At 55.0% G+C, this 24,254-nt stretch overlaps 1 long non-coding RNA gene across 1 annotated transcript in view; it reads left to right on the forward strand.

Annotated features, from left to right (window-relative positions):
* The window catches only part of LOC132224186 (uncharacterized), a 192,100-nt gene extending 168,220 nt beyond the window's left edge, over nucleotides 1–23,880 (forward strand). Inside the window, exon 3 of the long non-coding RNA XR_009450617.1 lies at nucleotides 23,713–23,880. This is a non-coding gene — a long non-coding RNA (uncharacterized LOC132224186). The remainder of the gene's footprint in view (nucleotides 1–23,712) is intronic.
* The last annotated feature ends 374 nt before the right edge of the window (nucleotides 23,881–24,254 follow it).

Here is a 24,254-nt window from a genome sequence, read left to right on the forward strand (position 1 = left end):
GAAGCCTCACTCTTTTGTCACCCTTCTCCATTGCAAAGAACAGCGCGGGCTTGCAGGAGCACAAACTCATTCCGCTTGATGGCAGTAGTGCACCACAAATGCCAACCTGTCCTCTTCCCTCCGCCCTTCGTGAAGGAAAACCGCCCTTCGTGAAGGAAAACCGCCCTTCGTGAAGGAAAAAACTATCAACCTGTGTCTGAACCTCACAACAGGCCAGGCTGGCTCAGGCTTGAGGCCCAACAACAAAGGACAGTGGCCTTTCTGGAGAGTCCATTACAATGGAGAAATTCTCCAAGAAATGAGTCCACAATCCATTCATGCAGGCCAGGGGAAAGGGTAGGCCTTCAAAATAAACACCACACAAGAAAGTAGTGTATTTCTCCACGTTGCCAGTGTGGCCATAGCTGGGTCTCTTGACAACCTGAATTGGAGGGCCTCAGTAAAAGCAGGGGCCCTCAGAGTCCCAGCCAATGAATGGGTTGGCATGAGGGCACCACTCAAATAAAAGGAACCCCAAACAAACAGGCCGAGGCTCACCCACTGGGCCACTGTGAGGGTGGGGGAATGCCTCCAGGTCTGGGGCTCCAGCCTGCAGGATCTCCCTCCTCTGGGTAGGGTTCCTCTAAGGCCCTTTCCTGACCCCAGAGCAGCCACTCCCCATTCAGGTGCCCTAGGAGCAGACCTGAAAGTATCTGCAGCTCTAACTTTAGCAGTCCAGGTTACCTCCCCCCACCGCACTCCCGCCCTGGAGACCTAAGGGGAAGTCATGCGCACACTCACAATGCATGCATGGATAGTGACTGCTACCTCTGTATTCATAAATGAACGAATGGATGAAGGGGCGCAAGAATGAACACTTACAGCAATTCACGAACTGGATGACTGACTAACTGAATGAATGAATACGAGGTGGGAATCTCCTGAAGTGCACAAACACTGCCAAAGTGAACCTCCAGGAAGTGTTACTGAACAAATGCCCCTCGCCTAGATCATCTGACCTTAGAGGTGGAACCGCTGGTGTCCTCGCCAGGTCCGTGGACCGCACCGCCACCCGCCACCTTTCCACTGGGGCGCCCAAGGTTGGAGTGATCACCTGAAATCCCTGGAGGTGGGCAGGGGCCGGCCGCCTGAGCCCTGGAACATGATCCATGGGCCCTGAGGATAGCAGAAGAGAGGCCAGGGTACCAGGAGAAGAGGGGAAGTCCAGATCCCGTGTCCAGGGCCAGCTGTGAACCCGTGTCCCTTGTGTCTGGAGCGCTCAGAGGAGGTCCAGCCTTTTGGAGAAGAAGACCCCTGAGGATAGCCATGGGCCAGTGGGCAGAGAGGACAAGGTCCCCCCTTGCTGGGTAGGGGGACACGGAGGCCCAGAGAGATGTGGAGAGAGATCTCAGATCCCAGAGAGAATTGCTTTGGTGGCCTTTGCAGGCCCCTTTCTCCTGGCAACAAGAAGCTCAAAGACAGAGGCATGGGCTCCCTAACACCCCAATACAAGCAATGGGGCTGCTTGGGCTTAGAAGGCTTCTGGCGCCACCCTGGGCCTTTTTTGAGCCACAAAGGGCGGAGGGAGAGGCCAGGCTCCAGGAGACAGAGGGATCTGTGGAGCCACAGTGCCATCCAGCGGAATCCTTTTCGAGCAGGGCCCGCAGCAGGGCCCCTGCGCCTGGGGATCCGCCTGGGAAGGCCTGCGGAAGGGCAGCTGGAGACCAGGCTGGCTCTGGGGACCACAGAGCATTGTGCGGCGGGTATGGGTGCTTGGCACACCTGAACAGTGGCCAAGGAAGCCACAGGGTGAGCACTGGAAGCAGTGGTGCTCGCCAAGCTAGGCGCCTGGATTCCCCTGGAATGAGGGGCGTGGCCTCGGCAGCAGCCATGTTCTCAGCTCAGTAGCTCCAGCTCCTAATGGGGCCTCTGGCTCTGGCTGCAGAAGCCAGGTTCTCCTGTGGGCTCCCTGTGGGGAGTGCTCTCCGGAGGCCTGGGACCTGACTACCAGAGAGACAGGGAACGGGGAGGAGGCATAGCCTCTTCCTGAGCCCCTGGATCATGTCCCCTGCACTTGTGGGCACGTGCTAGCTGGCGAGGGTGCTGGTCCCAGACAAGGCAGAGTGCAGCAGGAGCAGGGCAGGTTAGAGTGAAGAGGTGTGTGTGGCATCCTTGGGCTCGCGCCTAAAAGAGAGCCTGTGTCCCAGGCCACACCGTGTCCCACAGAGGCCCTTCCTGTTCCCTGGGACAGAGTGCCCACGCCCACTGGGCACTGCGTGCATACCCTCGAATCAGGTCACAGGGGGCTAGGATCCCTATGTGGAAAGCGACCGCATTCTCAGGATGGAGGTGATCGAGGTGCATTTCCCTCACTTCTCCTTTACAAAGACCAGTGCCTAGTCACGCCTTGCCCCTCAGAGGCACCCCAACAGAACACATTTAAAGGCCAGCATATGCTCATATATTCCCTTGGACGGCGCGCACGCGGTGTGTGAGCTCAGCCAGGAGTTGAGCCTGGAGACCAGCTCCCAGAGACCAGGTGACCCCCAGCAGGGAAGAGCTCCCCAGGGGCCATAAAAGAGCCACCCCAGCAGTTCTTCCCTCATGTGTGCTATCTGGACCCTCCGGGTCTAGATGGAAATGCTCCTCACTCCTGGCTTTGGCAGACAGGCTGCCTCTGGGGTGGGCAGGTGGACAATAATGGGCGGGGATGGGCTCCTTTCTGTCCACCCAGCTGCTCTGAGCTGGATGCAGCATCTTCACACTTCGTCTGGCTTCAGTGAAGACCTGGACTGAGAGTCAGGGGTGAGTGTAAGCCAGGGCTGGTCGTTCTCCTCGCCCAAGTGCTGCTCAGGGCCTCTTGATAGAAGTTGGTCAAGAATACCCAAGTCTGAAAATCAATGTATGGCCGGTCGTCCTCTCAGCTCAGTTCCACTTCCAGGTTTACCAGAAGGTCCTCTCCCTTCAGGGAGCTGTGTCCGGGATCCATGGGGGCATGCCTATGTTGGAATTCTGGAGACCCCTAGGGATGGATGGCACCATGCCTGCCACACTTGGATTCCTGGGTGAAGGACTCCCTCTTCCCTGCCTCCTTCGCCTGGGTGAGGGCCTCAGTGAGGGGCGCTGCCTTCTGGGCTCTGCTTGTGCCCTCTTGCTGGGTTGCTGGACCCCATCTTTCCAGGAAGGTGCGGTTCCACGTGTGCTCCATGACAACGTCCCTGACCCACCTCTCAGGCCACCAACTTCCAAAGAACTTTCGTGCCCGCTTTGGAGGGGGCTGGAGGGGGGGGGGGAGGTGTCCCTGGACGGGCCGCACCTGCGCTCCCTCCCATGGAGAAGAGGCACTGAGCTAAATGCCCACAGGTCCCGGCTTGGACTGCATTCCAGCAGCTAGAGCTTCCTTAGTCCCGCCCAGTCATGGCGGCCGCCTTGGTTTCCAGAGTGCCATGGTTTCCTGTGAACCAGGAGCCAGGCTCCCTGTCCTCACAAAGCCATTCTTGACAGCCTCCTTGGGAACCCCCAGTGCCTGGCCAAACTCTTGACCTGCCAGGATCCCGGCCCCTGTGCTCCTGTGCAAGGCCTCACTCTCTTGTTACTCACCTCCCCTGGAAGGGATGGCATAGCGCTCATGGGAGCGCAAACTCATTCCGCTTGATGGCAGTAGTGCACCACAAATGCCAACCTGTCCTCTTCCCTCCGCCCTTCGCGAAGGAAAAAACTGTCAGCCCCTGTCCCAACCTCACAACAGGCCAGGCTGGCTCAGGCTTCTGAGGCCCAACAACAAAGGAGAGTGGCCTTTCTTGAGAGTCCATTCCAATGGAGAAATTCTGGAAGAAATGAGTCCACAATCCATTCATGGCAGGCCACTGGAAAGGTTAGGCCTTCAAAATAAAAACGACCCAAGGAAGGGGTGTATTTCTCCACACTACCACTGTGGCCATAGCTGGGTATCTTGACAAGCTGAACTGCAGGGCCTCAGTAAAAGCAAAGGCACTCAGAGTCCTAGCCAATGAATGGGTTGGCAAGAGGCACCACTCAAATAAAAGGAACCCCAAACAAACAGGCCAAGGCTCACCCACTGGGCCACTGTGAGGGTGGGGGAATGCCTCCAGGTCTGGGGCTCCAGCCTGCAGGGCCTCCCTCCTCTGGGTAGGGATCTTCTAAGGTCCTTTCTGACCCCAAAACAGGGACTGCCCATCCTGGTGCCCTAGTGGCAGACCTGAAGGTATCTGCAGCTCTAACTTTGCAGTCCAGGTTCCTCCCAAGACCTGGGGTAATCGTAGACACAGCCAAGCCTCCCAGAACTAGTTTGTGTGTGGTTGGGGGGGGGGGGGTGTGGTTGGGGGAAGAATGGGGCACCTTCTCAATGGGGCATGCTTGCCAGTCACCGAAAGGCCAACCATTCTGCGTGGTCTCAAGCAGTGGGATTCAAAAGTTAGCCACATCCCCGCCTCATCCCCTTACACTCCCTCTCCACACCACCTCAACTACCTCCACCTCACCCCCACAAGCAGTGCACCCTCACAATATTCCTGCATCAGCAGTGCCTGGGTGCTCCCAGGCCTGGTGGAGGCACAAGGTTTAGTGAGCAGGGCCCAAGAGCAAACGGGAGCGTACAGGACAAGGCCAATGTATATGGAGAGCAGCACTCACGCAACAGAAGGCAAAAGGCCTCCAGGGCGTGGCCCTCCTCCACAGAGCAACAGAGTGGCCTCCCTGACAGGGAAGGTTCCTGCCTGGGCCTGGGACTGCTGCTTCTCCTGGAACAGGTGGGGAGACTCCAAAGGTCATGTCAGCGAAGGCAGGCTTGATGGAGCTGAGGCCTGAAACAGGCCCTGGCCCAGACCCTCAATCCACCTGCAGCTGGTCTGACTGACAGGTCAACAGGCATCAGCCCCACACACAGTTCCACGGGACTGACCGACCATTTGTCTGGGGAGGAGGACATCTGTCCTGGGATGGGCCCATGTGACACTGTACCAACCTATTTCCTCTGGGTGGACGCTGGTCACGCACACTGACACTGTGGTCCCTACTGCTCTGGAGGCCGCCCCTCACCAGGTGGGCCGAAGACAGAAGAGAGGAGAGCAAGAGAGCAAGAGAACCTGGTGTCCCAGGAGAAGGGACACATGAAATGCCCTAGGCTCCTACCCCTAGGCAGGGACAACGCCAGCCCAGCCCAGCTAACTGTCACCAAACATACGGAAAAAATCAGCCGGTGGACCGGAGGCCCACTCTGCACACGTGTCACAGCCAGGGGAACCATACAATGTGGCAAAGGCCCAATGGAGAGGGCCCTGGGAGCCTGCCTATTGGCTTTCATTTGCTCTCAACACCAGAAGCACCCGGAAGAACCAACACAAAACTGCTTTGGGAGCTGTAGGGTGCCCGTGGTAAAACGCAGGGGCAAGGGTGCCCTCATTGTGAGGTACGTCTGCGTTCCTGAGGAGGAGCTCTTATCTACAGGGGCATGGCCGGGGTCACAAGAAACAGGAGGGGAGACAGGAAGGAGGGTATCTACGTGTGTGCATATGCAAGCACACACACGCACACTCGCGATGCACACGGGTGTAGCAACTAATACATTTGTATTCATGAATGAATGATCGAATGAAGGTGCCCAAGAATGAACACTTACACCAATGGACATGTGGGATGAATGACTGACTGACCACATGAATAAATTGGGGCGGTGTGGGGATGGGGGTGGGGTGGTGATCCCGGTAGAGTTCACACACACTGCCAAAGTGAACTTCCGGGAAGGGGCTACTGAACAGATGGCCCTCGCCTAGGTCATCTGACTATGGAGGTGGAACCGCTGGTGTCTCCACCGGGTCCATGGAACGCACTGCCACCTTTCCACTGGGGAGCCGAAGGTTGGAGTAACCGCCTAAAATCCCCGGAGGTGGGCAGGGGCCGGCCACTTCCTCCTGGGAACAGGAAGCCCAAAGGCAGAGACAAGGGCTCCCAGGACAGCCAATGGGGCTGCTTGGGCTTGGAAGGCATTGGGTGCCTCCCTGGGCCTTTTTTGATTCACAAAGGGCGGAGGGAGAGGCCAGGCTCCAGGAGACAGAGGGATCTGTGGAGCCACAGTGCCATCCAGCGGAATCTTTTTCGAGCAGGGCCGGCGGCAAAGGGCGCCTGCGCCTGGGGATCCGCTGGGGAAGGCCTATGGCGGTCGCCAGGCGGGCTGGGTCTGGGGACCACAGAGCACTGTGGGGCGTATCTGGGTGGAAGGCACACCTGCACAGTGGCCAAGGAAGCCACAGGGTGGGCGCTGGAAGCAGGAGTGCTCGCCCAGGTGGGCGCCTGGGCTGCCCTGGGCTGAGGGGCGTGGCCTCGGCGGCAGCCATGTTATCAGCTCAGCAGCTCCAGCTCCTACAGGGGCATGTGGCCCTGGGGGCTGGCGCTGGCTGCAGGAGACAGGTCCACCCGTGGGCTCCTTGTGGGGAGAGCCCTCCGGAGTCCTGGGACCCGACCACCAGGGAGATGGGGAAAGGGGAGGAGGTGGTAGCCCCGTGAGGACAACCTCTTCCTGAGCCCCTGGAGCATTTTCCCTGTGAATGTGAGCATGCATGGCAGGGTGCTGGTCCCAGACAAGGCAGAGTCCAGCAGTAGCAGGGCAGGTTAGAGTGAAGAGGTATGTGTGACATCACACACACACACACACACACACACACACACACACACACAGTCACACATACAGACTGGGGCAGCAGGTCCATGTTCGGTCCAGCGGGCCCTTGATCTGGGGATGCAGCCTTTGGTCCTAGCCATAATGGTAAACTAAGCCACCCTGGGGTGAAGGCCAATTTGAACACTTAGGTCAGGACCTGGCAGGGCTTGGCTCAGGACACTCACAAGGCCTAAGTCCACTTTGCAAAAGGACGGGAGTCTCACAACAGAGACAAGAAGGGACAGGGAACAAGGGAGCATGATTTGGCACCCTTCTTGCACACGTGAAACCAAAGGGTATGAGCTCAGCCAGGAGCTGAGCCTGGAGACCAGCTCCCAGAGACCAGTTGACCTCCAGCAGGGAAGAGCTCACAAGGGGCCACAAAAGAGCCACCCCAGCAGTTCTTCCCTCATGCGGGTTCTCTGGGCCCTCGGCATCTAGATGGAAATGCTCCTCATTCCTGGCTTTGGCAGACAGGCTGCCTCTTGGTGGACAGGTGGACAATGGGGGTGAGGAGTGTCGGCTCCTTTCTGTCAACCCAGCTGCTTTGAGCTGGAGGCAGCATCTTCACACTTCCTCTGGCTTCAGTGGAGACCTGGACGGAGAGTGAGTGGTGAATGCAAGCCAGGGCCGGTCCTTCTCCTCGCCCAAGTGCTGCTCAGGGCCTCTTGATGGAAGGTGGCCAAGAACGCCCAAGTCTGAAAATCAATGTATGGCTGGTCATCCATCCGCTCAGCTTGATTCTGCTCCCAGGTTTACCAGAAGGTCCTCTCCCTTCAGGGAGGTGAGTCCAGGATCCTTGGGGGCAGGCCTGAGTTGGAATCCTGGAGACCCCTAGGGATGGATGGCACTATGCCTGCCACACTTGGATTCCTGGGCGAAGGACTCCCACCTCCCTGCCTCCTTCATCTGGGTGAGGGCCTCGCCTCAGTGAGGGGCGCTGCCTTCTGGGCTCTGCATGTGCCCTCTAGCTGGGTTGCTGGGTCCCGCGGTTCTGGGAAGGCAGGGTTCCACGTGTGCTCCCTCAGAATGTCTTTGGCCTGCCATTCAGGCCTCCAACTTCTAAGGAACTCCCATGCTCAATTCGGAGGGGGCTGGAGGGTGGGAAGGTGTCCCTGGATGGGCCGCACCTGCACTCCATCCCAAGGAGAAGGGGCACTGGGCCAAATGCACACAGACCTGGGCCTGGGCTCTGTCCCAGCAGCTGCAGCTTCCTTAGTCCCGCCCAGTCATGGCGGCCGCCTTGGTTACTAGAGCACCTTGGCTTCCTGTGAGCCAGGGGCCAAGCACCCTGTCCTCAAGAAGCCCATCTTGACAGCTTCCTGGGGAACCCCCAGTGCCTGGTGAAGCTCTTGACCTCCCGGGATCGCGACCACTGTCCTCCTGTGCAAGGCCTCTCTTGTCAGTCTCCTCCTCTGGGAGGAATGGCGCAGGGCTTGCGCTAGCGTAAACTCATTCCGCTTGATGGCAGTAGTGCACCACAAATGCCAACCTGTCCTCTTCCCTCCGCCCTTCGCGAAGGAAAAAACTGTCAACCCGTGTCCCAACCTCACAACAGGCCAGGCTGGCTCAGGCTTCTGAGGCCCAACAGCAAAGGAGAGTGGCCTTTCTGGAGAGTCCATTCCAATGGAGAAATTCAGGAAGAAATGGGTCCACAATCCATTCATTCAGGCCACGGGAAAGGGTAGGTCTTCTAAATAAACACGACCCAAGGAAGGGGTGTATTTCTCCACACTACCAGTGTGACCATAGTTGGGTATGTTGACAAGCTGAACTGGAGGGCCTCAGTAAAAGCAGAGGCTCTCAGAGTCCCAGCCAATGAATGGGTTGTCAAGAGGCACCACTCAAATAAAAGGAACCCCAAACAAACAGGCCGAGGCTCACCCACTTGGCCACTGTGACCGTGGGGGTGTGCCTGGAGGTCTGGGGCTCCAGCTTGCAGGGCCTCCCTCCTCTGGGTAGGGTTCCTGTAAGGCAGTGGCCTGGAAATGGCGAGGCACATGGGGCTCTTTGGCCCCATGAGTGTGGCTCTTCGGCCCCTTGAGTGTCTCTTCCACAAAATATCTCATGCGGCATGCACGTACAGTGAGATTGAAACTTCGTGGCCCATGCACAGAAGTCGGTTTTTGGCCTGGGCAAGTCTTTTTTGAAGAAGTGGCCTTAGAGGAAGAGGGGGGTGTCGGTTGGTCAGGGGAGGGGAGACAGGGCGCAGGAGGGCCGCGGGATATGCAGCGCGGGGGAGGAGCCAGATTCATGCATGTGTTGAGTGAGCCAGTCAGTCAGCAGTCTCATTGTGCAGTGGTTAGTGCTAGTCGCATCTGCAAATTGTCCACGTGTGACAAAAGACAGGCTAAACAAGTATACAAGACTAGTGTGGATGGGAGAGTTGGAAGGGGTCGACCTTAGCGAACGTACCTCAATCAGATTGAGGACATTTTTAGGAAAGGCCAGCTTAGGAGTACCCTAATTAAGTTAATAACAATGTACCTACCTATATAGTTTAAGTTTAAAAAATTTGGCTCTCAAAAGAAATTTCAATCGTACTGTTGATATTTGGCTCTTTTGACTAATGAGTTTGCCGACCACTGCTCTAAGGCAGTGGTTCTCAACCTTCCTAATGCCGTGACCCTTTAATACAGTTCCTCATGTTGTGGTGACCCCCAACCATAAAATTATTTTCGTTTCTATTTCATAAATGTCATTTTGCTACTGTTAGGAATCGTAATGTAAATATGATATGCAGGATGTATTTTCATTGTTACAAATTGAACATAATTAAAGCATAGTGATTAATCACAAAAACAATATGTAATTATATATGTGTTTTCCCATGGTCTTAGGCGACGCCTGTGAAAGGGTCGTTCGACCCCCAAAGTGGTCATGATCCACAAGTTGAGACGGTTGCTCTAAGGCCCCTTCCTGACCCTAAAGCAGAGACTCCCCATCCAGGCACACTAGAGGCGGACCTGAAGGTATCTGAGTTCTAAATTTAGCAGTCCAGGTCTCCCCCCCCCTCCCCGAGACCCCCGGGGGAACTCCCAGACACAGTCTGCAAACCACCCACAACTAGTGTGTGTGTGGTTGGGGGGGAATGGGGTACCTTCTCAACAGTGCATGCTCGCCACTCACCTAAGGGCCTGCCATGCAAAGGGTAGCCACATGCCTGCTTCATCCCCCTCACTCTCCCCCAACCACCCATCTACTCCCTCCACCTCACCCTCACAAGCAGCGCACCCTCACAATATTCCTGCATCAAGCAGTGCCAGAGTGCTCCCCGGCCTGGTAAAGGCCCAAGGTTGTGAGCTGAGCACAAGAGCAAACGGGAGCCTACAGGACTAGGCTAATGTGTACAGAGGGCAGCACTCACACAACAGGAGGCAAATGGCCTGCCAGCTCTGGCCCTCCTCAACAGAGCGGCCGCCATGACAGGGAAGGTTCCTGCCTGGGCCTGGGACTGCTGCTTCTCCTGGACCAGGTGGGGAGACTCGAAAGGTCATGTCAGCAAAGGCTGGCTTGATGGAGCTGAGGCCTGAAACAGGCCCGGGCCCAGACCCTCAACCCACCTGCCGCTGGTCTGAGTGGTGGGTCCACAGGCACCAGCCATCTCTTCTCTGGCCCCACACACAGTTCCACGGGACTCACCGAACGTCCATCCGGGGAGGAGGGCACCTATCCCGGGATGGGCCCATGTAAAGCTGTACCAACCTATTTCCTCTGGATGGACGCTGGTCACGCACACTGACAGTGGTCCCTACCGGTATGGAAGCCGCCCCTTGCCAGTTGGGCCAAAGACAGAAGAGAGGAGAGCAAGAGAGCAGGGGGAACCTGGTGTCCCAGGAGAAGGGACACATGAAATGCCCTAGGCTCCTACCCTGAGGCAGGGACAATGCCAGCCCAGCCCGGCTAGCTGTCACCAAACAGACGGAGAAAATCAAGCGGTGGGACCGGAGGCCTACTCTGCACACATGTGTTACCACCAGCAGAACCACATGCTGTGACAGAGGCCCAATGGAGAGGGCCCTCAGAGCCTTTCTGTTGGCTTTCATTTGCTCTCAATCCCAGAAGCACCCAGAAGAAGCAACAAGGAACTGCAGTGGGGTCCACAGGGTGCCTGTGGGAAAACGCAGGGGCAAGGTGGGTGCCTCATGGTGAGGAGGAACTCTTATCTACAGGAGCATGGCCAGGGTCACAAGGAAGAGGAGGGGAGACAGGACATGGCCTACGCGTGCACAAATGCACGCACATTCGCGACTTACACGTGTGCAGTGACTGCTATGTTGGTATCCATGAATGAACGGACGGACAAAGGCACTCAAGAATGAACACTGGCACCAATGGACGTGCGGGATGAATGACTGACTGGCCCTATGAATGAATAGGGGGGTGGAGAGGTGATGCCCGTAGAGCGCACACACACTGCCGAAGTGAACTTCCAGGAAGGGGCTACTGAACAGATGGCCCTCGCCTCGGTCACCTGACCGTGGAGGTGGAACCGCTAGTGTCTCCACCGGGTCCGTGGACCGCACCCACCCTCCACCTTTCCACTGAGGCACCCAAGGTTGGAGTGACCGCCTGAAATCCCTGGAGGTGGGCAGGGGCCGGCAGCCTGAGACCTGGAACCTGACCCAGGGGTCCTGAGGAGAGCAGAAGAGAGTCCAGGGGGCCAGGAGAAGAGGGGAAGTCCAGATCCCGGTGTCCAGGGCCAGCTGTGTACCCAGGTCCCATGTGTCTGGAGCTCTTGGACGAGGTCCGGCCAATCGGGGAAGAACCCTCAATATAGCCATGGGTCAGTGGGCAGAGAGGACAAGGTCCCCCCCCTCGCTGGGTATGGGGACATGGAGGCCCATAGAGATGTGGAGAGGGATCCCAGATGGGAGACTTGCTTTGGTGGCCTTTGAAGGCCCCTTCATCATGGCGACAAGAAGCACAAAGGCAGAGATGTGGGTTCCCCAACACCCCAGGACAGGCAATGGGGCTGCTTGGGCTTGGAAGGCTTCTAGCACTTCCCTCGGATTTTTTGATTCACAAAGGGCGGAGGGAGAGGCCAGGCTCCCGCAGAAGTTGGTATCTGTGGAGCCACAGTGCCATCCAGCGGAATGATTTTCGAGCAGGGCCTGCAGCACAGGGCCCCTGCGCCTGATCTGCAAGGAAATGCCTGATCGCCATTGACAGGCAGGCTGGGTCTGAGGACCACAGAGCATTGTGGGGCGGGTATGGGTGCCTGGCACACTTGCACAGTGGCCAAGGAAGCCACAGGGTGGGCGCTGGAAGCATAGGTGCTCGCCAAGCTGGGCGCCTGGGCTCCCCTGGGCTGAGGGGCGTGGCCTCAGCGGCAGCCATGTTGTCCGCTCAGCAGCTCCAGCTCCTACAGGGGGGCCTGTGGTCCTGGGGGCTGGCAATGGCTGAGGGAGCCAGGTCCACCCGTGGGCTCCCTGTGGGGAGCGCCCTCTGGAGGCCTGGGACCCGACCACCAGGGAGCGGGGATAGGGGAGGAGGCGGGAGCCTGGTGAGGACAGCCTCTTCCTGAGGACCTGGAGCATTTCCCATGCATTTGTGCTCCTGTGCTCACCAGAGTACTGGTCCCAGACAAGGCAGAATGCAGCAGCGGCATGGCAGGTTAGAGTGAAGAGGTGTGTGTGGCATCCTTGGGCTCGCGCCTAAAAGGGAGCCGGCGTACCCAGACCACACAGTGATCCACATGGACCCTTCCTGTTCCCTGGGACAGAGAGTGCCCACGCCCACTGGGCACTGCGTGTTTATGCTTGGATCAGGTCACAGGCGGCAAGGGTGCCTATTTGCAGAGGAAATCATCCTCTGGATTAAGGTGATAGACATCAGTTCCCTCACTTCACCTCCAGAACGCCTCGTGCCTAAACGCTCCGTGCACCGCCCCCCTCGGAAGACACCCCTCCTCCAAGAGCGCCCTTGGACACACCCACACCCACAACCCCCCCCCCCACACACACACACACGCAGGATCATGCGCTCAGCAGGTTCTTGATCTACAACAGTGTCCTCTGACTAGAGGATCAGTCTGAGACCACTTGGGGCTGAGGTCCAATCCGAATCTCCAGCTCAGCACCTGGCTGTAGGACTTGGTACATGACTCTGGCACAGACCTCAGGAAGGACTCAGCCCACTTGAAGGGGCACCTGTACCAAACCCACAAGACAGGCCAATGGCCTTTCTAGCAACTTTCTCTAATCCCACCCAGACATGGCGGCCGCCATGGTCCTGAGTCTTGGGTTCCTATGGGGGACAGGCAACCGAGAGCCCTACGCCTTAAGGTCAGAAACCCGTCTCTATAGCTTCCTTGGCCCGGGAGCACCTGGCCAACCTGTTCACCCCCGGGACCATGACCCATAGACTCTGTGCATGTCTTCACACCCCTGTCAGTCTCCTTGGCTGCAAAGGACCTCGCAGGGTTCGCAAGGAGCAAAGCGAGACCACTTGATGGCAGTATGATACCACTGATGTGAATCTCGCCTTTTCCTGGCACCATCCCCTTGTACTTCCTCCGCCCTTTGCTACCAGAAAAAAAGATACACAGGTATCACATCTGAACCGTAGGCCAGGGCTCACCCAATTGGCCACTCTGAGGGTGATTGGGAAGAGTACACACACTGCCAAGTGAACTTTCCTTGAATGAGCTACTGAACAAATGAACATCATGGAGACGTTGTGACTCAGCTGTCTGCGGATCCATTGGATTTCATGCTGCACGCCATAATTAAAGTGCTCCGCCAAGGTTGGCCTGACGGCGCGAAACCCCTGGCTGTGGGCAGGGGCCGGCCCCCTGAGCCCAGAAAGCCCACAGAGGTCGCCTGATGAGAGCAGAAGACTGGCCAGGGTGCCAGGAGAAGAGGGGACCTCCAGATCCCTCTGCCCAGAGCGAGCTGTGACTCCATGTCGCATGGGACTGGATCACTAGGGCATGGTCTGAGAAGACCCCTGAGGAATCCCAGAGGAAACCCCTGAAGATACCATTCACTAGTGGGCAGAGAGAACGCGGTTCCGGCTTCTTGGGTGGGGGAATTTGGTGGCCCAGAGAGATGAGGAGAGGGACCCGAGATGCCAGAACTGCTTTGGTGGCCTTTCCAGGCCCCTTCCTGCTGGGGACAAGACCCCAAATGCTCCCCAATACCCCAAGACAAACAAAGGGGCTGGGTAGACTTGTAAGGCTCTGGTGCCTCCTTGCACCTTTTTTGATCCACAAAGGGCGGAGGGAGAGGCCAGGCTCCCCGAAGGATGGATCTGTGGAGCCACAGTGCCATCCAGCGGAATCCTTTTCCAGTCGCAGCAGCAGCGCAGGGCCCCTGCGCCTGTGGATCCGCTGGGGAAGGCCTATGGCGGTCGCCAGGCGGGCTGGGTCTGGAGACCACACAGCACTGTGGGCCGGGTATGGGTGCCTGGCACACCTGCACACTGGCCAAGGAAGCCACGGGGTGGGCGCTGGAAGCAGCGGTGCTCGCCTAGCTGGGCGCCTGGGCTGCCCTGGGCTGAAGGGCGTGGCCTCGGCGGCAGCCATGTTCTCAGCTCAGCAGCTCCAGCTCCTACTGGGGCCTGTGAACTGGGGGCTTGTGCGAGAGCCAGGTCCACCTGTGGGCTCCCTGTGGGGAGCGCCCTCCGGAGGCCTGTGACCCGACCAACAGGGAGACGGGGAAAGGGGAAGAGGCGGGAGCCCCGTGAGGACTCTTCCTGAGCCTCTGGAGCATTTCCCCGGAGCCTCTGTGTGTGTGTGCGCGCTCCTGAGGGTGCTGGTCCCAGACAAGGCAGAGTCCTACTGGAGCAGGGCAGGTTAAAGTGAAGAGGTGTGTGTGGAATCCTTGGGCTCGCGCCTAAAAGCGATCCTGCGTCCCAGGCCACACAGTGTCCCTCAGGGGCCCTTCCTGTTCCCTGGGACAGAGAGTGCCCACGCCCACTGGGCACTGTGTGAGTACGCTTGGATCAGGTCACAGGGGGCAAGGATTCCTATTTGGAGAGGACATCATCGCCTGGATTAAGGTGATAGACATCAGTTCCCTTACTTCACTCCCAGAATGCCCCGAGCCTAAGCGTTCTGCGCACCTTCCCCCCTAGGAAGACACCCCTCCAAGCGCACCCTTGGACATACATACCCCCCCCCCCCCCATACACACACACACACACACACACACACTGGGGCAGCGGGTCCATGTTCGGTCCGGCAGGTCCTTGATCTGGGGATGCAGCAGTTGGTCCTGGCCAGAAGGGTACCCAACCCCCCCCCCCCCCCCCGGGGCTGAAGGCCAATTGGAACACTTAGGTCAGGACCTGGCAGGGCTTGGCTCAGGACGCTGGCCTCCAGGATCCCTTCCCGCACAAGGCCTAATTCTTCTTGGCAAAAGGTCGGGGCACTCACAAGTGAGAAAAGAAGGGACAGGGAACATGGAAGTACATGTATACACCCTTCCTGGAGATGTGAAAGCAAAGGGTGTGAGCACAGCAGAAGCTGAGCCTGGAGACCAGCTCCCAGAGACCAGCTGACACCTAGGAGGGAAGAGCTCCCCAGGGGCCACAAAAGAGCCACCGCAGGAGTTCTTCCCGGCAGCAGGCTCTGTGGACCCTCGGGGTCTAAATGGAAATGCTCCTCATTCCTGGCTTTGGCAGACAGGCTACTTCTGGGGTGGGCAGGTGGACAATTTCGGGGGGGGGGGGGCTCCTTTCTGTCAACCCAGCTGCTTTGAGCTGGAGGCAGCATCTTCACACTTCCTCTGGCTTCAGTGGAGACCTGGACGGAGAGTCAGGGTGAGTGCAAGCCAGGGCTGTTCTTTCTCTTCGCCCAAGTGCTGTTCAGGGCTTCTTGATGGAAGGTGGCCAAGAACACCTAATTTTGCCAATGTATGGCCGGTGGTCTATCTTCGGTTCCACTCCCAGGTTTACCATTAGGTCCTCTCCCTTCAGGGAGGTGCCTCTGGTATCCTTGGGGGCGGGCCTGTGTGGGACCCTAGAGACCCCTAGGGATGGCACCATACCTGCCACACTTGCATTACCGGGCGAAGGACTCCCCCTGCTCTGCCTCCTTCATCTGGGTGAGGGCCTCAGTGAGGGGCACTGCTATCTGGGCTCTGCGTACGCCCTCTAGCTGGGCTGCTTGGTCCCCTGGCTCCTGGAAGGTGGGATTCCATGGGTGCTCCCTGAGAATGTCACTGGCCGCCTCTCAGGCCACCAACTTCCAAGGAACTCCTGTGCCCACTTTGGAGGGGGCTGGAGGGCAGGGAGGTGTCCCTGGATGGGCCGCACCTGCTCTCTCCCAAGGAGAAGGGGCACCAGGCCAAATGCCCACAGGCCCCAGCCTGGGCTCTGTCCCAGCAGCTGCAGCTTCCTTAGTCCCGCCCAGTCATGGCGGCCGCCATGGTTCCCAGAGCGCCTTGGCTTCCTGTGAGCCATGGGCCAGGTGGCCTGTCCTCACGAAACCCATCTCGACAGCTTTCTTGGGAACCCACAGTGCCTGGCCAAGCTCTTGAGCTCAGGGGATCCTGTCCTCTGTCCTCGTGTGCAAGTCCTCACTCTTTTGCTATTTTCTTGCACTGGAAAGGATGGCGTCGAGCTTGTGGGTGCACAAAGCCATTCCGCTTGATGGCAGTATTGCACCACAAATGCCAACCTGTCCTCTTCCCTCCACCCTTCGCGAAGGAAAAAACTGTTAACCCATATCCCAACTGCATGCACAACAGGCCATGCTGGCTCAGGCTTCTGAGGCCCAACAACAAAGGAGAGTGGCCTTTCTGGAGAGTCCATTCCAATGGAGAAATTCTGGAAGAAACGGGTCCACAATCGATTCATGGCAGGCCACTGGAAAGGTTAGGCCTTCTAAATAAACAATTCCCAAGGAAGGGGTGTATTTCCCCACAGTACCATTGTGGCCATAGCTGGGTATCTTGTCTAGCTGAACCAGAGGGTCTCAGTAAAACAGAGGCACTCAGAGTCCCAGACAATGAATGGGTTGGCATGAGGGCACCACTCTCAGGATTGAGGAGATTGAGGTCCATTTCCCTCACTTCTCCTAGGGAAGCCTCAGTAGAACAAGGCGACAACAGACAGGAGTCCCTTGTTGTGTATTAACAATGAGTAGCCTTGTTTTGGGATGACTAGCTGTGTCCTCTGTATGTGTTAGAATTCAATGTCCAAAAACAGACTCAAAATTATCAGAGTTAATATACCATTTGGAGGTGTCCCTAAGCACTGTGGGTAAATACAAACTGGAGAAAGTGTACCACCTATAATAAGTTCTTAGTCCCACACCTTACACAATAAACTATAAGAATTAAATGTACAATAAAGAGTATCATATAACACAAAATGTGATTGACTGAATCCTTCATAATCCTGAAACCCAGACATCTTTTCTATGAAAACCTATCAAAGAAGACATGAACAAATATCAACAGTCCATGGATAGAGAAACTCAAATAAAGCCTAAGCACAGAAAAAGATTCCCCACTTACTAATAGGGAAAGTCTAAACCAAGCTTGCACTGTTAAACAAGGTTATACATATCATGTCCTGTCTCTGTGAGGGTTCTGAATTACCTATTGTTTCTTGTCCTGTCTTGGGTCTGTTTCAAGTGGCTCCTAGTCATTACTTACTACTTTATTGCAAGGATTTCTCCTATACATGCAGAGAGCCAAATGCTATCTCGTAAGTAGATGTTTCATACAGCTGTGGGGCCAATTACTTTGAGCTCTTTATACTTAGAATGGGTATAATCCCACAGTACAGTGGCCAAAAGAGGCTTTTAGAGACTTGGGTCAGCCTGGGCTAAACCTACTCTTGCTCCAAGGGGAAGGGATACCACCCAAATGCCTTCAGCCACTGGTCTGATTTCCTCGTGAAGTGCAGCTTCAGTCAGTCAATTCCAGAGTGCAGCCACAAGGGTCCCCAGCCTTGCATCCAGTGCCCCACCCACCAGGCACCTCATTCTAGGGCCTTGTCTCAATGCTCATCCCTTTAGCCAACCTGGCCATGATACACACATACCTGGTGGCTGCAGATCTCTGGACCTCTGAGGAGCAGTGGTGGAAGGTGCATCCTCCCTTTTCTTCCCAGCGTTTCTGACTTCACTGCCTGGTTTGGTATCTTCTTCCCTGGAAGCCAATTGCAGGGTTCATGAGATTGGCAAACGGGTTCTGCTTGATGGCAGTATTGTACCAGAAATGCCAACCTGCCCTCTCCAAGTCCTCTCTCTCTACCCTTTGCTGAAGAAAAAAGTCAACCCTTCACCAACCTGTCTCCAAAGTGTAGGCTCACCTTGTTGGCCAGTTTGTGGGGACAACACCCATTTCTAGGGCTCCATGGAGCATAGCTCCTCCCTGGTAGGTCCTCGTATGCTACCTTTATGACCAAAAAGCAACAGATCCTCATTGAGGTACGCAGTATTGGGCTTGAACCTACGTGTGGGTATATCCTTAGCTGTGTAGAGCTGCTACAGGGTTGGGACAGGTTCAAGCCTGGGACTAATGAGAGGGCACAATCCTCTCGTGGCAAAGCCATGTGCAAGTCTCAGCACAATTATAGCCAAAGGCTATAGTTGCAAGCTTGACCTTATGGTCTGAACCTGTGGTCCCACGTGGCTGAGTGATATGGGCTGTGGGAGGTGCAGCAAGTAAACAAAGCACGATCAGGTGCATGTAATTGAGTAGACTTGAAACCCACGAGAACATTGTAACCCTGCCCTTAATTTGCCTCATGGAATCTACACTAATAAAAGAGAAACATGCAAATTGGTGTCACTCTGCTACGCCCACCAGCCAATCAGAGCAACTATGCAAATTAACCCAGCAAAGATGGTGGTTAATTTGCATACACAAGCGCAGAGCGAAGACTGAAGGCTCCAGACCGAGTGAAGAGTGAAGAGTGAAGACTGAAGCTGCAGTGGAGAAGCCAAGCCTTGCTGCAGCCGGACCAAAGGCCTGGGTCCTGGGTGCCAGAGGAAAACCGGTGCCAGCAGCTGGGGAAGGAAGGCCTATTGTGTGAATCTTTGTGCAACAGGCTTCTAGTCTGGCTATAAAATAAAGAGATGGCTTGCAGGCTATGGCACTGTCTCTCCATCAAAGAGTCAGCATCCCACCCAGACCCAGCTTTATTCTCTTGTCTATCTTTTCTTAATCCTTCACCACCCCCTCTCAGGCTCACTGAACCTGGCTGTGCTGGCACAGCACATTTAGCAATGGAGGTTTGCATGAAAACTGAGGAAACATTCTGAGCTTGGGCACAGAATCTGAGCCACTGCTATCTGGAACCCCAGGTAGGGCACATTCTCACCAGAGCCTGCTCATAAGTCAGCAAGAGTGGCCAACCTGGCCGAGGCCTCAAGCAGCCTGACACAAAGGCACAGGAGAAGGTTCAAGACTGAGGTTCAATTCCCATGGCAGAATGAGGGAAGGTCCTGAAGACTTGGCTCTTCTTCCATAGGTGCCCCCCCCCACCCCCCTATTCAGCCAAGGACACATGCATCCTGGTGCCTGCCCTGGGTCAATCTCTTGACAGCTTCCATGGGAAGGCTTGAGGTGGGAAACATCCAGGTGTGTGTATGCTTGTGAGGACTCCCGTGTTTTATGGTGAAATGACAGGGAGGGCTACTGCATAAGATTTATATGCTCTTTCCCCTAAATCCGCCCACATTCTAAGACAAACTCCTCACCATCATATCAGGTGCCCCTGGAAAACATGCCTGTTAAGCTCAGGGTGGATTATAAAGAGAAAAACCACATACTTTCTCACACACATGTGCATTGCGGGAACACTCTGACCAACCAGGTAAAGTGTCTGATAAGTTAAGAAGGGGGAATAGATCTCTCCCGCCCCAGCCTCCTTGTCCATCTAATGACACCCCACAAATGCTCACTTTGGAAACAACCAGTAGACACCTGCCCCAAGAAACGCAACGCTGATCCCTGAGACCCTCTCACTGACTCAGGCCTAAAGGGCACAGGGCAAAATGGAGGAGAGCAGCCTAGTGGGAAGCACTGCCTAGACCAGTGGTTCTCAACCTGTGGGTCACAACCCCTTTGGTGGTCGAACGACCCTTTCACAGGGGTCGCCTAAGACCATCCTGCATATCAGATATTTACATTACGATTCATAACAGTAGCTACATTACAGTTATGAAGTAGCAACGAAAATAATTTGATGGTTGGGTCACAATATGAGGAACTGTATTTAAAGGGCCAGAAGGTTGAGAACCACTGGCCTAGACTGAAATAGAGGTGGGGGTAGGATTGCCTGCCTGTTTGTATGTGCCCACTCATGCCTATGCACCTCTGACAGTGTTTGTGTGTGTGTGTGTGTGTGTGTGTGTGTGTGTGTGTGTTTATGTAGAGGAAAGGCAGTACCAGCTCCAGAGCTTCATAAGTGGACGATTGGGATGGCCGGTGAGCCAAGTAAGGTCTGTGTGCCCAGGAGTGTGGCCTCCTTCGTGGAGCTGCCAGGCACGTCTGATCATTGGTAGATCTGGGGAAAAGAGGGTGGGCCTGCTGCCCAGGGCCATATCCAACAGCACTGAGCCCTTTTGGTGGGCTCTCAACCCTGGTCCAATGACCACCAGCTCTGAAGCAAGCATGGGATTGAGACGTAGAAGCAAGGGTCATTCTTTCTCCATGCTCTGAAGACTCACTGGGTCTTGGAGAAGGTGGCCCAGAAACTTGAAGTCTGCCATGGCATTGACCTGGGGGACTGGTCCACCTGGAGTTGAGTCTGAACAGAGGGGTGAAACTCCTTGAGATGGCACTGCTTTGTCAACCCAGGCCTGGAAGGAAGGGGCTGCTGCTTCTTCCACATTGACTCTTTCCATTTAGGGCCTGTGCCTTCTGGACTCTGTTAGGGAGAACACCCCTCACACACACCCTCCCCCCACTCAAGGATACATTGCCCTGAAGCGCCCCCCACCCTGCACTAAAAAAAACAAAACAAAAACACACACACCTCCAGCAACCACCTCAAGCCCCCCTGAAATTGGGGAGCCAGGCTCTATACTGGATCCCCAGAGCCACACACAGGACATCATGGGTCCCGCCTCCACCCAAGCTGCCAATGACAGCAGCTTCGCAGTGGCCTGTGGCTGGGCAGCATGGAATGCAAAAGAGGCTTCCAGGGCCCAAAGCCTGCCTGGTGCCAAATGTCCTCTTGCTCTGAGTGCAAGGGACCAAATGCCCACAGCCCCTGGCTGTAGCTCCTGGGCTCCTTCTGACTGGGCTGTCTCTGGCAGTGCAGCCCAGACATGGCAGACGCCAGGTTCCCCAGGCTCAGCTTCCTGTGCTGGACCTGCCAGTTACCAGGCCCTTGTGACTTAGCCACACATTGCCCAAGGCTCACAGAGCTTTGGAGCTTGGAGGAGATGTGGAGTATAGGAGGGTCAAAACTCTTATCTGCGCCTCTGAGTTCACAGCCTTGTGGCTCTGAACCGAAATAAGGGTGTAAAACTCATGGGATCAGAAGCAAGTTCCACTTGATGGCAGTATTGCACCAAAAATGCTAACCTGCCCTCTTCAAGTCCTTTCTCTCCACCCTTCGCTGAAGAAAAAAACGCCAACCCTTGACCAACCTCTCTCCAAGGTGGCAGCTCAACTGATTGGCCAGTTTGAAGGGCAAACACCCACTTCTAGGGCTCCATGGAGCAGAAGCTCATTCCTGGTGGGTCCTTTTAGCCTGCCTTGGTGACCAAAAAGCAATAGCTCTTCATGGAGGCACCTAGAAGTGGACCTGATCTTATAGGTGGCTAGATTTTTTTTAAAAAAAAACAAACCTTTGTGTGGAGGGCTGACTGTCAATAGATTGCAGCAAGGGAGCTGCTCTGCTACGTAGAAACCCTGACCCAGAACCAGGTCATCTACTGAATGGCTTAGTACCAGGTTCCCCAGGAACACGCATTGCCTTAAGGGCGAGGGAGCAAGCCCCTTCCAGCCGCAACGCACTCGTTTCCCAGGAGGAAGGGCTCTCCGCTCTCCATACCCGGACCCGAAATGGTGGGGGACCATCTTTCTGAGGTTAACGGAGGCCAACAGAGGTCAATGGAGGTCAACCGAGGCTCCGTGGCACTGCCTTATCGTTATACCAGGGGGGGATTCTGACTTAGAGCCATTCAGTCATAATCCCACAGATGGTAGCTTTGCCCCATTGGCTCCTCAGCCAAGGGTGGCTATATCTTTAGAAGGAGTTTGTACGAGACTTCAGGAAACACACTGACTTGGGTAGAGTCCAAGCTACTCCCAACCAGTGCTGGGGGACCACATTCTCAAGGGGGCATGCTCAAAAGTCGCTGAGAGGCCAGAATGAAGGTTTTACAGATGGCTTACCAGTGGTCGGCAAACTCATTAGTCAACAGAGCCAAATATCAACAGTACAACAATTGAAATTTCTTTTGAGAGCCAAATTTTTTAAACTTAAACCATATAGGTAGGCACATTGTTATTAACTTAATTAGGGTACTCCTAAGGCTTAGGAAGAGCCACACTCAAGGGGCCAAAGAGCCGCATGTGGCTCTCGAGCCGCAGTTTGCTGACCACTGGGAGGTGGAGGGGTTTGGGTTCCCTACGGGAGACACAGAAAGGAACTAGCATTGGGGAAGGTTCACTATTTCTTTCACTTTTAACACAAGACTATTAAGTATAAATAGCTCCGGAGGAGAAACCAAGATGGCGGCGTAGGTTAACGCAGGAGATCGCTGCCTCGAACAACCACTTCAGAGATATAACTAAAGGACAGAACGGACATCATCCAAAACCACAGGAAGGCTGGCTGAGTGGAAATTCTACAACTAGGAGGAAAGAGAATATCATACCCAGACTCAGAGGAGGCGCAGTGCTGAAGTGAAATACTCAGGTGCGGAGTGCGCGCGCGGAGCGGGCTGGTGGCGGAGGGCGCGGTTGTTGTTTTCAATCGGGAGGGAGTTTCAGACTCTGAGCTCCAGATCCGAGCGAGTCTCTGGGGAGCAAGACTCAAACGGGAGAAGCGGGACTGTCTGGCTTCGGTCGGAACTCGAAGGCAGCTTTCTCTCAGAGGTTTGCAGCCATTGCTGGGACTCTGAGAGGCAGAGCCCCTGGGGAAGGAACTGAGAGCAGCCATAACTCCTCGCTCCGGCCAGCCCTGTAGATCCCCTGGGACCCACCCCGCCCAAGCCCTGCGCAGAACCATTTGCCGGATAGCCTCAGGCAAAGGCTAGATTAGCACCGCCTTAGAGATCCAGCACAGAAGCCCTCCCACTGCAGACCCAGCGGACTCTCATAGCCAGTTAGCCTGGAGGTCAACTCACCCCCGGTATTGCCGACATCAATCAAGGCTTAAAGGCAACAAGACTGCACACAAAGACCACTAGGGGGTGTACCAAGAAAGCATAAAAAATGCGGAGACAAAGAAACAGGACAAAACTGTCAATGGAGGATATTGAGTTCAGAACCACACTTTTAAGGTCTCTTAAGAACTGTCTAGAAGCTGCCGATAAACTTAGTAAGGCCCTCGAAAAGACTGGTGAGACCGCCGATAAATGTTGTGAGATCCTCAAGAAATCTAATGAGACCCTCGATGTTATATTGGGGAACCAACTAGAAATTAAGCATACACGGACTGAAATAACGAATATTATACAGACTCCCGACAGCAGACCAGAGGAGCGCAAGAATCAAGTCAATGATTTGAAATGCGAGGAAGCAAAAAACACCCAATGGGAAAAGCAAAATGAAAAAAGAATCCAAAAATGCGAGGATAGTGTAAGGAGCCTCTGGGACAGCTTCAAGCGTACCAACATCAGAATTATAGGGGTGCCAGAAGATGAGAGAGACCAAGATATTGAAAACCTATTTGAAGAAATAATGACAGAAAACTTCCCCCACCTGGGGAAAGAAATGGACTTACAGGTCCAAGAAGCGCGGAGAACCCCAAACAAAAGGAATCCAAAGAGGACCACACCAAGACACATCATAATTAAAATGCCAAGAGCAAAAGACAAAGAGAGAATCTTAAAAGCAGCAAGAGAAAGAAACCCAGTTACCTACAAGGGAATACCCATACGACTGTCAGCTGATTTCTCAACAGAAACTTTGCAGGCCAGAAGGGAATGGCAAGAAATATTCAAAGTGATGAATACCAAGAACCTACAACCAAGATTACTTTATCCAGCAAAGCTATCATTCAGAATTGAAGGTCAGATAAAGAGCTTCACAGATAAGGAAAAGCTAAAGGAGTTCATCACCACCAAACCAGGATTATATGAAATGCTGAAAGGTATCCTTTAAGAAGAGGAAGAGGAAGAAAAAGGTAAAGATACAAATTATGAACAACAAATATGCATCTATCAACAAGTGAATCTAAGAATCAAGTGAATAAATAATCTGATGAACAGAATGAACTGGTGATTATAATAGAATCAGGAACATAGAAAGGGAATGGACTGACTATTCTTGGGGGGGAAAGGGGTGTGGTAGATTCGGGAAGAGACTGGACAAAAATCGTGCACCTATGGATGAGGACAGTGGGTGGGGAGTGAGGGCGGAGGGTGGGGCGGGAACTGAGAGGAGGGGAGTTATGGGGGGGGGGAAAGAGGAACAAATGTAATAATCTGAACAATAAAGATTAAAAAAAAAAAAAA

Source organism: Myotis daubentonii, chromosome X (assembly GCF_963259705.1).
Source record: "Myotis daubentonii chromosome X, mMyoDau2.1, whole genome shotgun sequence".
Classification (NCBI taxonomy): Eukaryota; Metazoa; Chordata; class Mammalia; order Chiroptera; family Vespertilionidae; genus Myotis; species Myotis daubentonii.